At 40.0% G+C, this 11,134-nt stretch overlaps 1 pseudogene; it reads right to left on the bottom strand.

The window, feature by feature from the left end:
• Positions 1 to 2,872: 2,872 nt before the first annotated feature.
• On the bottom strand, positions 2,873 to 3,549 carry LOC127234751 (thymidine kinase, cytosolic-like; annotated as a pseudogene).
• Positions 3,550 to 11,134: the final 7,585 nt, after the last annotated feature.

The following is an 11,134-nucleotide window of genomic DNA, read 5'->3' as shown; positions in this document are numbered from 1 at the left end:
GGGATAAAAAGTTTTATTATTTTGATTTTGACCCCCAAAGGCATATTGCAGGAGAACTCCCCACAAAAAGTCAGGGCCTTATCAGCCATGATTCAAAGATGAGGGTCAGTCATGAACAGACATTCCATGCCCTGACAGGTCACTGAAGCACAGGACCTCATGACCTCTGTTGGATGGATTCTAGAGGAGAAATTGGGCGTTTATCATAGCTGTGCTGCCTCAAAGAAAAATTTGCACCAAGTACCACCTCAAGCTCCAGGAATGTCTGCTAACACAGGATTCCTACTGAAGAATCAAAGATACTACAAGGAAACACTAGTTGTGCTCAAGACAACCCCAAGTACACAGCCAATCTGCCACAGACAAATGGATATCCAGTGGTGACAAGCAGGCGCAGGTGTACAGAGAACCTGTGTCCCAAGTCATCCCCAATCAGTATAGGGCACAGGCACCACGTGTCCCAGGGACCCCTGCCCAGTGTCCTAGGCATTGCATCTGCAGAAGTGTACTACCTAGAAAAGCAAGTGATTTTTCCAAATCAAAAATAATTAAACACCCCTCCAAAAGAATGTTTAATAATTTCTGAACTTTGTGAACTTACCTTTTTCGTGTTCCTGTTTTCTAATTCCATTCCTGTTCATACAAAGACATTTTTGCATAATTTTAAACTGTTTAAAAATTCTTGTGATTATTATATAATTATAATATTTACCCCTCCCCCCTTCCTTCCTAAAAACCCAACCAAAAATCCCCCTTGCATCTCTTTTAAGCTCATGGTATCTTTGTATGTTAACTATTGTTACATACATACATACATACATACATACATATATATATATATATTTGTATATAAATGTCTATTCCTAAATACAACTTGCTCAGCCTGTCTAATGTTACTTGCATGTATGTTTTCAGGGCTGACAATTTTGTAGTTGACAACCAATTGATGTACTCTTCCTTGGGAAAGATGGTTTCTCCTACTCTCAGAATTCTTTAGTTGGTTTAGTTCTTTGTGTAGTGATGAGGCCTCAGTCTTTCCTCTGTCCACTCTGGCATGTCTATTGTCACCCTTGTTTAGTTCACACTTGGGCATTTGTTTTGGGAGACTTTACAGGTGCAGCTTCTGACTTTGCTAGGCAACACAATGTCACAATTAATTCTTGATCTTCTGGTCCTGTCAACCTTCCCTTCTCTTTCGCAAAGTTCCTTACATGTCAGGTGTGGAAGTGTTTTGTAGATGTATCCACTGCTGGGTTTAATTATTAATCTAACATGTCATCCTACCTGATTGAAGTCATATATGCATTTTGAAAAACATTATTTGTTCTGTTGTTGGAAATAATACAGAGTATGTAGCTATTCCATCTAGTTGCTGTGTCCATCACTGAACTCGTACCGTCTCTTTTTTTACTGACATGTCCATTTGTTCTTCCTAGTCTTTCAAATGAGGAAGTGGCCCCTCCAGTTATTATTATAGCTCTATGGCATCCCTTAATAACATCAATAGTTTATTTCTACTTATAGGCTCTGCTGTTGCATGTGCAGCTTATATACAACATGTAATGATTATATATTAAATATAACATTTAATAAGGTTACATTTCAAGCTGGGCATTGGTGGCACATGCCTTTAATCCTAGCACACTGGAGACAGAGACAGGCAGAGTTCGAGTGAGTTCTGTGAGTTCTGTGAGTTCGAGGCCAGCCTGGCCTACAAAACAAGTCCCAGGACAGGCTCCAAAGCAATAAAGAGAAACCTTGTCTTGAAAAACCAATAACAACAACAACAGCAACAACTACTACTACTACAATAATACATTTAAGACAATAATAATATCTTTTATTTTTTCCTAAACTCTGTTTATCTAATATTTGTATTGTCATCAGATAAAGAGATTCCCATCACCCAAGTTCACTTGTGTTTTTAAGTCTACACTGAATTTCATCTGAAGAAAATCTATTCTGACAGTGCTTCTTTTCTTTATTGCTAATTCTGCCCAATGTCCAATCTGATACTCTATGCCTTTTACGCGGACAATTTAATTCATTTAAATTTTAAATTTTAAGTAATTTTTGATAAATCAAAATGCTTTGATTCTACCATCTTGCTTCCTGTTTTCTTTTTTGTGTGTCATGTCTGGTTCCTCAGTTTCTCCCACTTGGCTTTAATGTATATAATTTATTTTTTGTATGTAACATTTTAATTTTCCTCTCATTTCTTTTTCTCTATACAATTTAGTGCTTGTTTCCAATGGTTACCCCAGAGATCATAACTGACATTGTAATGTATAACAACTAGTTGGATTGATGCATCAAATGCAAGTTATTTTTATTTTTGCAACTTTATTACCAATCAAAGTCAATTAACTGCTATTGTTTCTTTTTGCTCACCAAGTAGCAAACTTTAATATTAGATGTTTGTTTTACACAATGCAGCATGAGAAGCAGAGGCCCTCACTAAGAGCTGACTCACATGGCTGGGACCCTTAACAAAGCAAGACCAGAGGCAAGTGTGTAAGGACTGGCTCTGGAGGCCATTGTGTGAATGTACAACAGGCTGCAGCCCACAGAGGTCTGTGAGAGGGCTTAGTAAGGGGTGGGGCTCTGTGAGACTGAAACCCAGCAGTGAAAGCCACCAAGAAAGGAGAAACCAGCATCACCAATGCCACAGCACCATGTGGCTCTGTCCTCACCTTGACTGAATATCAGATTCTAATCACCAAGCCATCTCAGCAGCCATGGGAGCTAAAAAGGCTGCCACAAGCAGATGGACCTGCTCCCAGCACAGTGGCCATTAGCTACAGCAGTTGTAGCTCCACCCTTGCACTCTGAGAGTCTAACTGGGGTAGGAACTGTCAGATGCCATGTCCTCTCAACTGACAGAAATGTACTGTAGGACTTGGTAAGGGGCAGAGAGCTTCGTATAGCTGAGGCCTCTCCAGGCTATCTGAGATATGAACAGTTCTTCTTGCTGTCTGGACCAGGAGGCTGAACTTTCAACAGCTTAAAGTAGCAAAGAAGTCACAGAATGGTAGTTCTCGGCTCCACCAATCACCTTCACCTCTTTCTTCAGGCCCAGCCTCTTGGTGTAGGTAGCTTCTCAGAAGCACTTCATACACAGGGCTGTCAGTTTTACCACATTCTCAGCCAGGGGCACCAGGGTCAAAATGCCGATGAAAGCCTACCTCTGCAAGGTTCTGTTTTGTGCTCCAAGGGTCACTGTCTTGCCTGTAATGACCATCACTTTGCAGAACTCCATGATGTCAGGGGAAAACTGCCCTTCATTGATGTCTATAACACCCACACCCAGGACCTCCTGGGCCACTTTCTGAAGCAGACAGGCTGGAAGTGTGTTCATTGTCTTCTGTTTGTGTGTGGAGATGTTGCTGCTGTAGCATGAGTCTTTGGCATACTCGATGAGCAGGCACTTATTCTGGATGATCTAGAAACACCAGACATTTATAATCAGCTCACATGTTTTCCTGAGAACATGGGCCTGAGGATCACCTGAATCTGCCCCCAGATCTTGCTGGGGGAGCAGGGTAACATGATGGGTGGAACTCATGGTGGCTCTTGCAAACTTTGCTGCCTGGTCTGTGGGTGGGGAACTACCTTTATGTTTTAAATCATATAAGCCAACCAAGACTAGTTCACAATTAAAATATTGTAATACTTGCTTTAATTTAGCAAATTTTTTTAACTTAAAAATTATAGTTAGTATGAACAGTATTAGCTTTCAAGCCTGAATAACTCCCCTTACCATTTCTGGTAAACACAGGTCCACTCCTGACAATGGCCTGAATGTTTGTGTAATTGTAATGTTTTAACCTTTCCTTCAAAGGTAGTTATGCCAAGTATAAGTAGAAGTAGATAGTTGTTTTTCTGCTTGGTTTTTTCCCCCAAGTTTCTCCTGCCTGGTAGAAAGACATCTATAGCCTGCCTGATGCAATTACACTCAGGTAGGTGCTAGACACCCACAGGCCAGCCTGGGCCATTAAGGCCCAGGCTATCAGGAAGATATGCACTCCACAGGCCTGCCTGACACACTATGATGAGCAAATATGTGGTGGAGAGATGGAAAAGAAAGAGAAGTAGAAGGATTCATGTGCTGTGGGAAGAGGAGGAAATGAAGTAATTGAGGTGATAAGGAGTAATTTGATGTGGGAAATGTGTCTGGTTCTTACCACAGCCCATATCTGTATGACCATCCAAGGGTCATGTTGCCACCAAAGGCCACAAAGATGCCCAGTGTCTGGGCTGCCACCTGTGGCTATGTGGCAACTGAGAGCAATACTGCCACTAGGACCATGACAATCTGAGTGGCCTGTGTTACCACCTGGGACCATGATGACAATCAGTCCTGGGTGCTGCCGAGGACCATGTTTGGGTTCATGGTGCTACTGCAGCAGGTGTCTGTATTGAAGTCTGAAGTTCATGTTGTCACCAAAGATCAAATAGAAGCCAGGGGTCAGGGCTTTAATCTGTGGCCTTGGTGAACTCCAGGGACTTTGTGACACTATCAGAGCCATCTTGATAAGAGTAGCCCTGTACTTCCACCAGGAGCCAGGAGGCCATCCAGACAAGAGTAGTTGTTGAGGGACATATCTGGGTCTGTGGTCATACTGCAGCAGGGAACAATATTGATGTCTGTGGCCAGTGTTCCCTCAGGAGCCATAGGAACCATGCATGATGAAATTAGAAGCCCATTGCTGGCCCTGGGAAAGCTGGCCCTGCCCCTCATTGAAAACCATATGGGAAAGTTGGATCCCCTGCCTGACTTTGCCTTTGGAGGAGATGATCCCACTAATCACCATGGGTGAGGGAGAACTGACCCTGATGACATGGGCATAGGGGAGTGTGCTCTGTCCCTCACTTGAGGGGTCAGCCCCAGTGCCCCAGCCAGGCCCACAGCCAGGCCTTGGGTTGGCACCACCCTAACATCTTCCCCATCAGTGTCCTGCTGAGATGTGAACAGAATTAGGACGCATGATGTGAAATTTCCAAATAATCAAAGAAATTATGTTAAATTAAAAAAAAATCTCTACACAATCAAGCTGGGAATTGACTTATGGTATCTAAGCATGGTGGGCCACTTCTCTCTACTTTCAAAGATCTCTCTTGGTTGGCTTGGTGCAACAACTTTAGAATAAGATGCAGGCACCATCCTTTTGAGGTGGCCTTCCTTTTCTTCCTTTCCTTCCACTCTTCCTTCCTTCCTCCTTTCTTCTTCCTTCCCTCCTTCCTTCTCCCCTTCCTTCCTTCTCATTTCCTATCTTATTCATGTCCTGTCTTATTTCCTTTCTTTTTTTTTAATCTATTTTTTCTATTGGGAGTACACTGAGCATCTTGGATATGCAAGGTAATGTCTTTTATCAAAAATAGAAAATTTGGAGCTAGTGCGGTGTCTCAGTGGGTAAAATTGCTAACAAAAGCATCAGTCTTCAAAGACCAGATGGCCTAAATCTGTCATCTGACCGCTAAAAGCTGTCTTCTGACTTCTACACTGTGGGATGAAAACACCTTTTTATTCAAACATTCTTTATCTCTAAGAAGTCATCATATGTATGTGAGTTACTTGATTGTGTTCTATAGGTTTTATATAGGAATTGCTCTTTTTAATTTTCTTTCTCTCTGTATCCTTCAGACTGGTTCAACTAAATTGGCTTTTCTTCTGACTAATTAAATGTGCTCTTGAACACTTTTTCTTTTATTCATTTAAACTGTTTAATTCCAGAATTTCTCTTTGACTTCCTTTTAGTGATGTCCATCATTTTATCAATATTTTCTGTTTGCTGAGAATATAATCTACTGGTTTATTACAGGTGTTTTGTTTATAGCTTTCTATACATTTTGGTGTTGTGGAGACAGTTGGTTAAGAAACTTTGTCTTGTAGCTGGGGAAATGGCTCAGTCATTGAAACTTAAACTGGGGCTCTGAGGCCTTGAAGTCTATTGCCAGAAGAACAAAATGAAACAAAGCCCTCTTTTATTAAATGAATTCTCAAGTTCTTTAGAGAGAATTCTTGGCAATTCCTTATCCTTAGCAGGAAAATGGGCAAGATTCTTTGCTTGCTTTATAATTCCTTTTCTGAACCTTGGCATTTTGAATAATATGATATAGAGATATTAAAAGCAGAGGCTCATGATTCATCATTGCTGCATACACTAAGTTTTTGTTTGTTGTTTGCATTACCCTACCATTTCTGTGAAGTTTATCACATACATTAATTCTAATGTATTGGTGGAATTTTCTGAGACATCTTAGGCCTGATTCTCTACTAGAAGGAGAAGGAGAAGAAGCAGGGGAGAAGGAAGGAGAGAAGAGGAGGAGGAGAAAAAAGCAAAAAAAAAAAAAAAAAGTAATTTCTTATCTTTGCAGATTGTCAGTGTGGAGACTCTGACTCTTAGCCAGTCTACTTATAGCTCAGTCTTAACTCTTCCTGGTGTAGAATCTGAAAGTGAAACTTAAAATTTTAATGTACTCTTGAGCTAGCCCTGGCCATGTACTTGGCTTTCTCAATTAGCTAGTAAAGAGAGAGATTTAAAGCATCCACCAACAAAATCCTCAACATGCTTCCCCATGGTCTAATCTGGTGAGCTTCCCTGACCCTCTCTATCCATACACCCTCCCCAACATGACAAATCTAGTTTACATCCCACATCCTGTGTCATGGCCTAGTGTAGCTAAATCATTTTGCACTACAACCAATTTCTAGGTTTATGTCAGGCCAAACCCAGCCTTTCCACTGAGCCAAATCTACAACCACCATTCAGGCTTAGACCAAGAGACACATTATGTACTAGCCCAGTCCTCTCTTGCAGTTGACTTCATACCATGTAATCTATTTCCATGCTCATTAACCATGCCTGCACATACTGTACTCATCCTGACCTTGCTCTGCATCATACCAAACATAGAAAAAAAAGTCTATAGGCCTAGACCTTGAAATACAAACAATGTGAACTATCAAGCCAGTATCTTTGCCAAAAAAAAAAAAAAAACCACCAGTACCAGTCCTACAATGTTAACCAATGTGAACTAACTAGATGAACCATAAAGTACAGAATATAAAAGAACAATCATAACTTTCATCAAAAAATTGAAAGAATTTGAAGGAGGCACAAAGAAGCAGCTGAATGAACTTAAGAAGAAAAAGAGCTAAGGAAAATGCTAAGGAGGATAAGCAGCTGAGCAATGAGAATGACAAAACAAAGACAATCCAAGGCTTGAAAATGGAATTCGAGAAAGAGAAACACTGAAGAGGACTCAAGGTGAAAAGAAATTGGAATGCCCTTCCACGATAATGAGATTGATGACTACCTTATATGCCATTCTAGAGCATTTATCTAGTAGCTGATGGAAGCAGAAGCAGACACCCACAGCTAAACACTAGCCGAATTCCTGGAATCCAGTTACAGAGAGGGAGAAGTGATGAGCAAAGAGGTCAAGACCAGACTGGAGAAACCCACAGATTCAGCTGACTTGAACAAGGGGGAGCTCATGCACCCCAGTGTGATAGCTGAGAAACCAGCACAGGACTAACTCAGACCCCATGAATGTAGGAATTAGGAAGACTGGCTGTCTGTAGGGCCTCTAGTAATGGATCAGTATTTATCCCTAGCATCAAATGGATTCGGGATTCTATTCCACATAGATGGATATTTTCTCAGCCTAGACACGGGGTGGGGGGGGGGAGGAGCTAGGCCTTGCCCCAAATGATATGACAGACTTTGAAGATTCTCCAGGGAGGATCTCACCATCCCCATCCTTGGGAATAGAAAGGGGATGTGCTGGGATTTGGTGGGGGTAATAGGGGAGGATGGGAGGTTGAGGAAAATGGGACTGACATGTAAAACAACCTTGTTTCAAATTTAAATATAAAAAGGAAAAATAAAAGAAAAAACCCCCCAAGTTATTCAAGTGTAAAACACAAAGGAAAGCCTTACAAATAAAATTAATTAAGCACAAGAATTTCAGAGGATTTAAAGCAAATAACAAAGAATATGAAAATAAAGAAAAAGAACAGACATGAAATATGGGACTCAATTGAAAATCTGAACCTTCAAATTATAGGAATAGGTAAGGCAGAATAATCCCAATTTGATGGGATAGGACAGGTTTTCAACAAGATCATGGAAGATTACTGTGTCTCCTTCTAATAGTTACTTGATGTAGGTTCTAAAGTTAGGTTGAAGAGATGGAGGAGGGTTCATATGAGCAAGGGGTTAAGATCATGATGGTGAAAACCACAGACAGCTCACCAGAGGTTAGTAGAAACTAATGGACTCTGGACTGACAGCTGGGGAACCTGCATGGGACAGAACTAGACCCTCTGAATGTGGGTGACAGTTATGTGGATTGATCTATTTGTGGGGTGGCAGTAGAACCGGGACTTATTCTGGGTACATGAACCAACTTTTTTTGGAGTCCATGCCTTATGGTGGGATACCTTGCTCAGCCTTGACACAAGGGAAGGGACTTGATTTTTCCTCAATTTGGTATGCCAGACTTTGACTCCTCAAGGGAGGCAGGCCTTCGATCTCTGAGGAGTGGTTGTGGGTGAGATGGAAGGGGGAGGGGGGGGAAGAGAGGGACAGGGAACTGAGGTTGGTATGTAAAATGAAAAGAAAATTAATTAAAAATAGAGAAAAAACACTACAACAAAAACAAAACAAACTAGATCATAGAAGAACATTCCCCCCAAACTAATGAGACATATCCATGCAAATATAAGAAACATATGGAACACTAAATAGACAAGAACATAAAAGAAAATCCCTATAGCATATAGATAAAATGCTAAGTGTATGAAACAAACAGTGTGTTAAAAATGGTAAGAGAGCCCATTAGCTCCTCCTTGTTCAGGTCAGCTATCTCTGTGGGTTTCTGTAGCCTGGTCTTGTCCTCCCTCTCTGCATCTGGATTCCAGTTCTACTCAGTGTTTAGCTGTGGGTGTCTGCTTCTGTTTCCATCAGCTACTAGAAGAGGGCTCTATGATGGTGGACAAGTTAGCTAATGGGCCTCCAGAATGACAGCTGGGAATCTGCATTGGACTGACTCAGACCTCCTGAACATGGTTCTCAGTTAGAAAGCCTGGGCAGTCTAAGGGACATCTGACAGTGGAGCACATTCCCCATGGAGGGATGCTTCCTTAACCTAGAGGCAGGAAGGAGGGCCTAGTCCCTACTCCAAATGACTTGACAGATTTTATTGACACCTCCTGAAAGTCATCACCCTCCCTGTGGAGTGGGGTGGGGTGGGAGGATGGTGGTGGGGCCATGGGAGGGTGGGAGAGAGGGAGCAAGGGAGAGGGAACTGGGATCGATATGTAAAATAAGAAAAATAAATAAAAAAATTTCAGCTATTGCTGAGTGATTTTTTAAAAAAAAAAAAAATGTAAGAAAAAAATGGGAAGTCATATACAGAGCAAAACACACCAGAACAAGCTGATTTCTCAAAGGAAATTTTGAAAGCCAGATAAACCTTGGGCAATACATTCCAATTCCTGAAAGATTATGGTGGCCTGCCTACACTAATATACCCAGCAGAATTATCTGCCATAATTAAAGGAGAAAGAAAAACATTCCACTGTGTCAACAAGCTGAAAACTTTATAGCCAACAAACTATAAAACTTAAAACCATACAGTAGGCATTATTTCAGAATAAAGAGATGAGTGAGCATAGCAGAGTACCGTGGAAAGAAATATAAAAACACAATTATTAAAACACAAAGTACTACTGAGAATGTAAACAGCAGCACTAAAATTCAATTACACCATAGCTACAATTAATACACACATTTAAATAATAACTTCAAACATCAGTTACCTCAGTTCTTCAATCAAAAGATATGGGTTGACTGAATGGATCACGAAAAGAAAACATCTATCTGCTGACTACAAAAACAAAACAAAACAAAAACAAAAACAAACACACACATTTTACCTTAATAGACACCCACCACTATAGGGTACAAAGTTGGAACAAAATATTCCAACTAAATGGGACCAGGAAGCAAGCATGCAATGCATCACTGTCCTAATTCCAGAAAAATAGCTTCAAACTGAAATTAGTTGGAGATAAAGAGGGGAACTGTATTCTAATCAAGTTAACAGTAAACTGAGAGGTCATTGCTATCCTAAACATGGGTGCACCAAACTGGTGTATCCAGTTTCATAAAACGTAGTACTGCATTTATACATTACATATTAACATCAAACTATAAATAACAGGTGATTTCAATACTCTACTTTGTCCAATAGACAAGTCATCTGGACAAAAAATAAACAGAAACATCGGAATAAATTGGCATCATTCATTAAATGGATTTTGCAAATATTTACAGAATAGTCCACACAAATAACAAAAAATACACAATCTGCTCAGCAGCACAAGGATGCATTTCTAAAGTAGACAACATTTTGGTAGACAAAAAGTCTTTGCAAATTTAAAAATATTGAAATCACTCATTGTATTCCATCAGACCACAAAGTCATGAAAAGAATTGACAGCAAAAATATCACTAGTAAACATACAAACGAATAGAGATTAACTACTCATCATTAAATGAGTGGGTCAAAGAAGAAATAAGAAAGAAAAATCTTCCCTCAACTAAATGAAAATCAAAACACACCATAACAAAATACCTGGGACAAATTAAAAGCAGTCTTAGGAAGGAAATTTGTGGCTCTAAGTGCCTCCACTGAAAAATGAGAAGAGGACAAATAAATACCTTAAAAATATGTTCAGCAATGATCTAGGAAGCATACAGAATTAACTTACATGATTAAATAACCTTTTATAAAACAACAATCATATAGAGAAGTATATCATGGACTCACTCCCACTCACAAAAGCATCAAAGACAGTAAGACCTTTAGTAATAAATCCAAATAAAGAAGTAAAGGACTTCTACAATGAAAACCTTAAACCTCTGAATTAAAAGCTAAAAAAAGGAACTAGGAATGGAAAGATATTCCATGCTCATGGATTGGTAGAATTAATGTTGTGAAAATAACCATTTTCCTAAAAGATATTTAGAGATTCAGGGCAATCCCAACCAAATCTCCACCTCATTCTTCACAGAAATAATAATAATAATAATAATAATAATAATAATAATAATAATGAAAA

Source organism: Phodopus roborovskii, unplaced genomic scaffold (assembly GCF_943737965.1).
Source record: "Phodopus roborovskii unplaced genomic scaffold, PHOROB, whole genome shotgun sequence".
In the NCBI taxonomy this organism is placed as follows: domain Eukaryota; kingdom Metazoa; phylum Chordata; class Mammalia; order Rodentia; family Cricetidae; genus Phodopus; species Phodopus roborovskii.
This window is presented reverse-complemented; position numbering and strand designations above follow the sequence as displayed.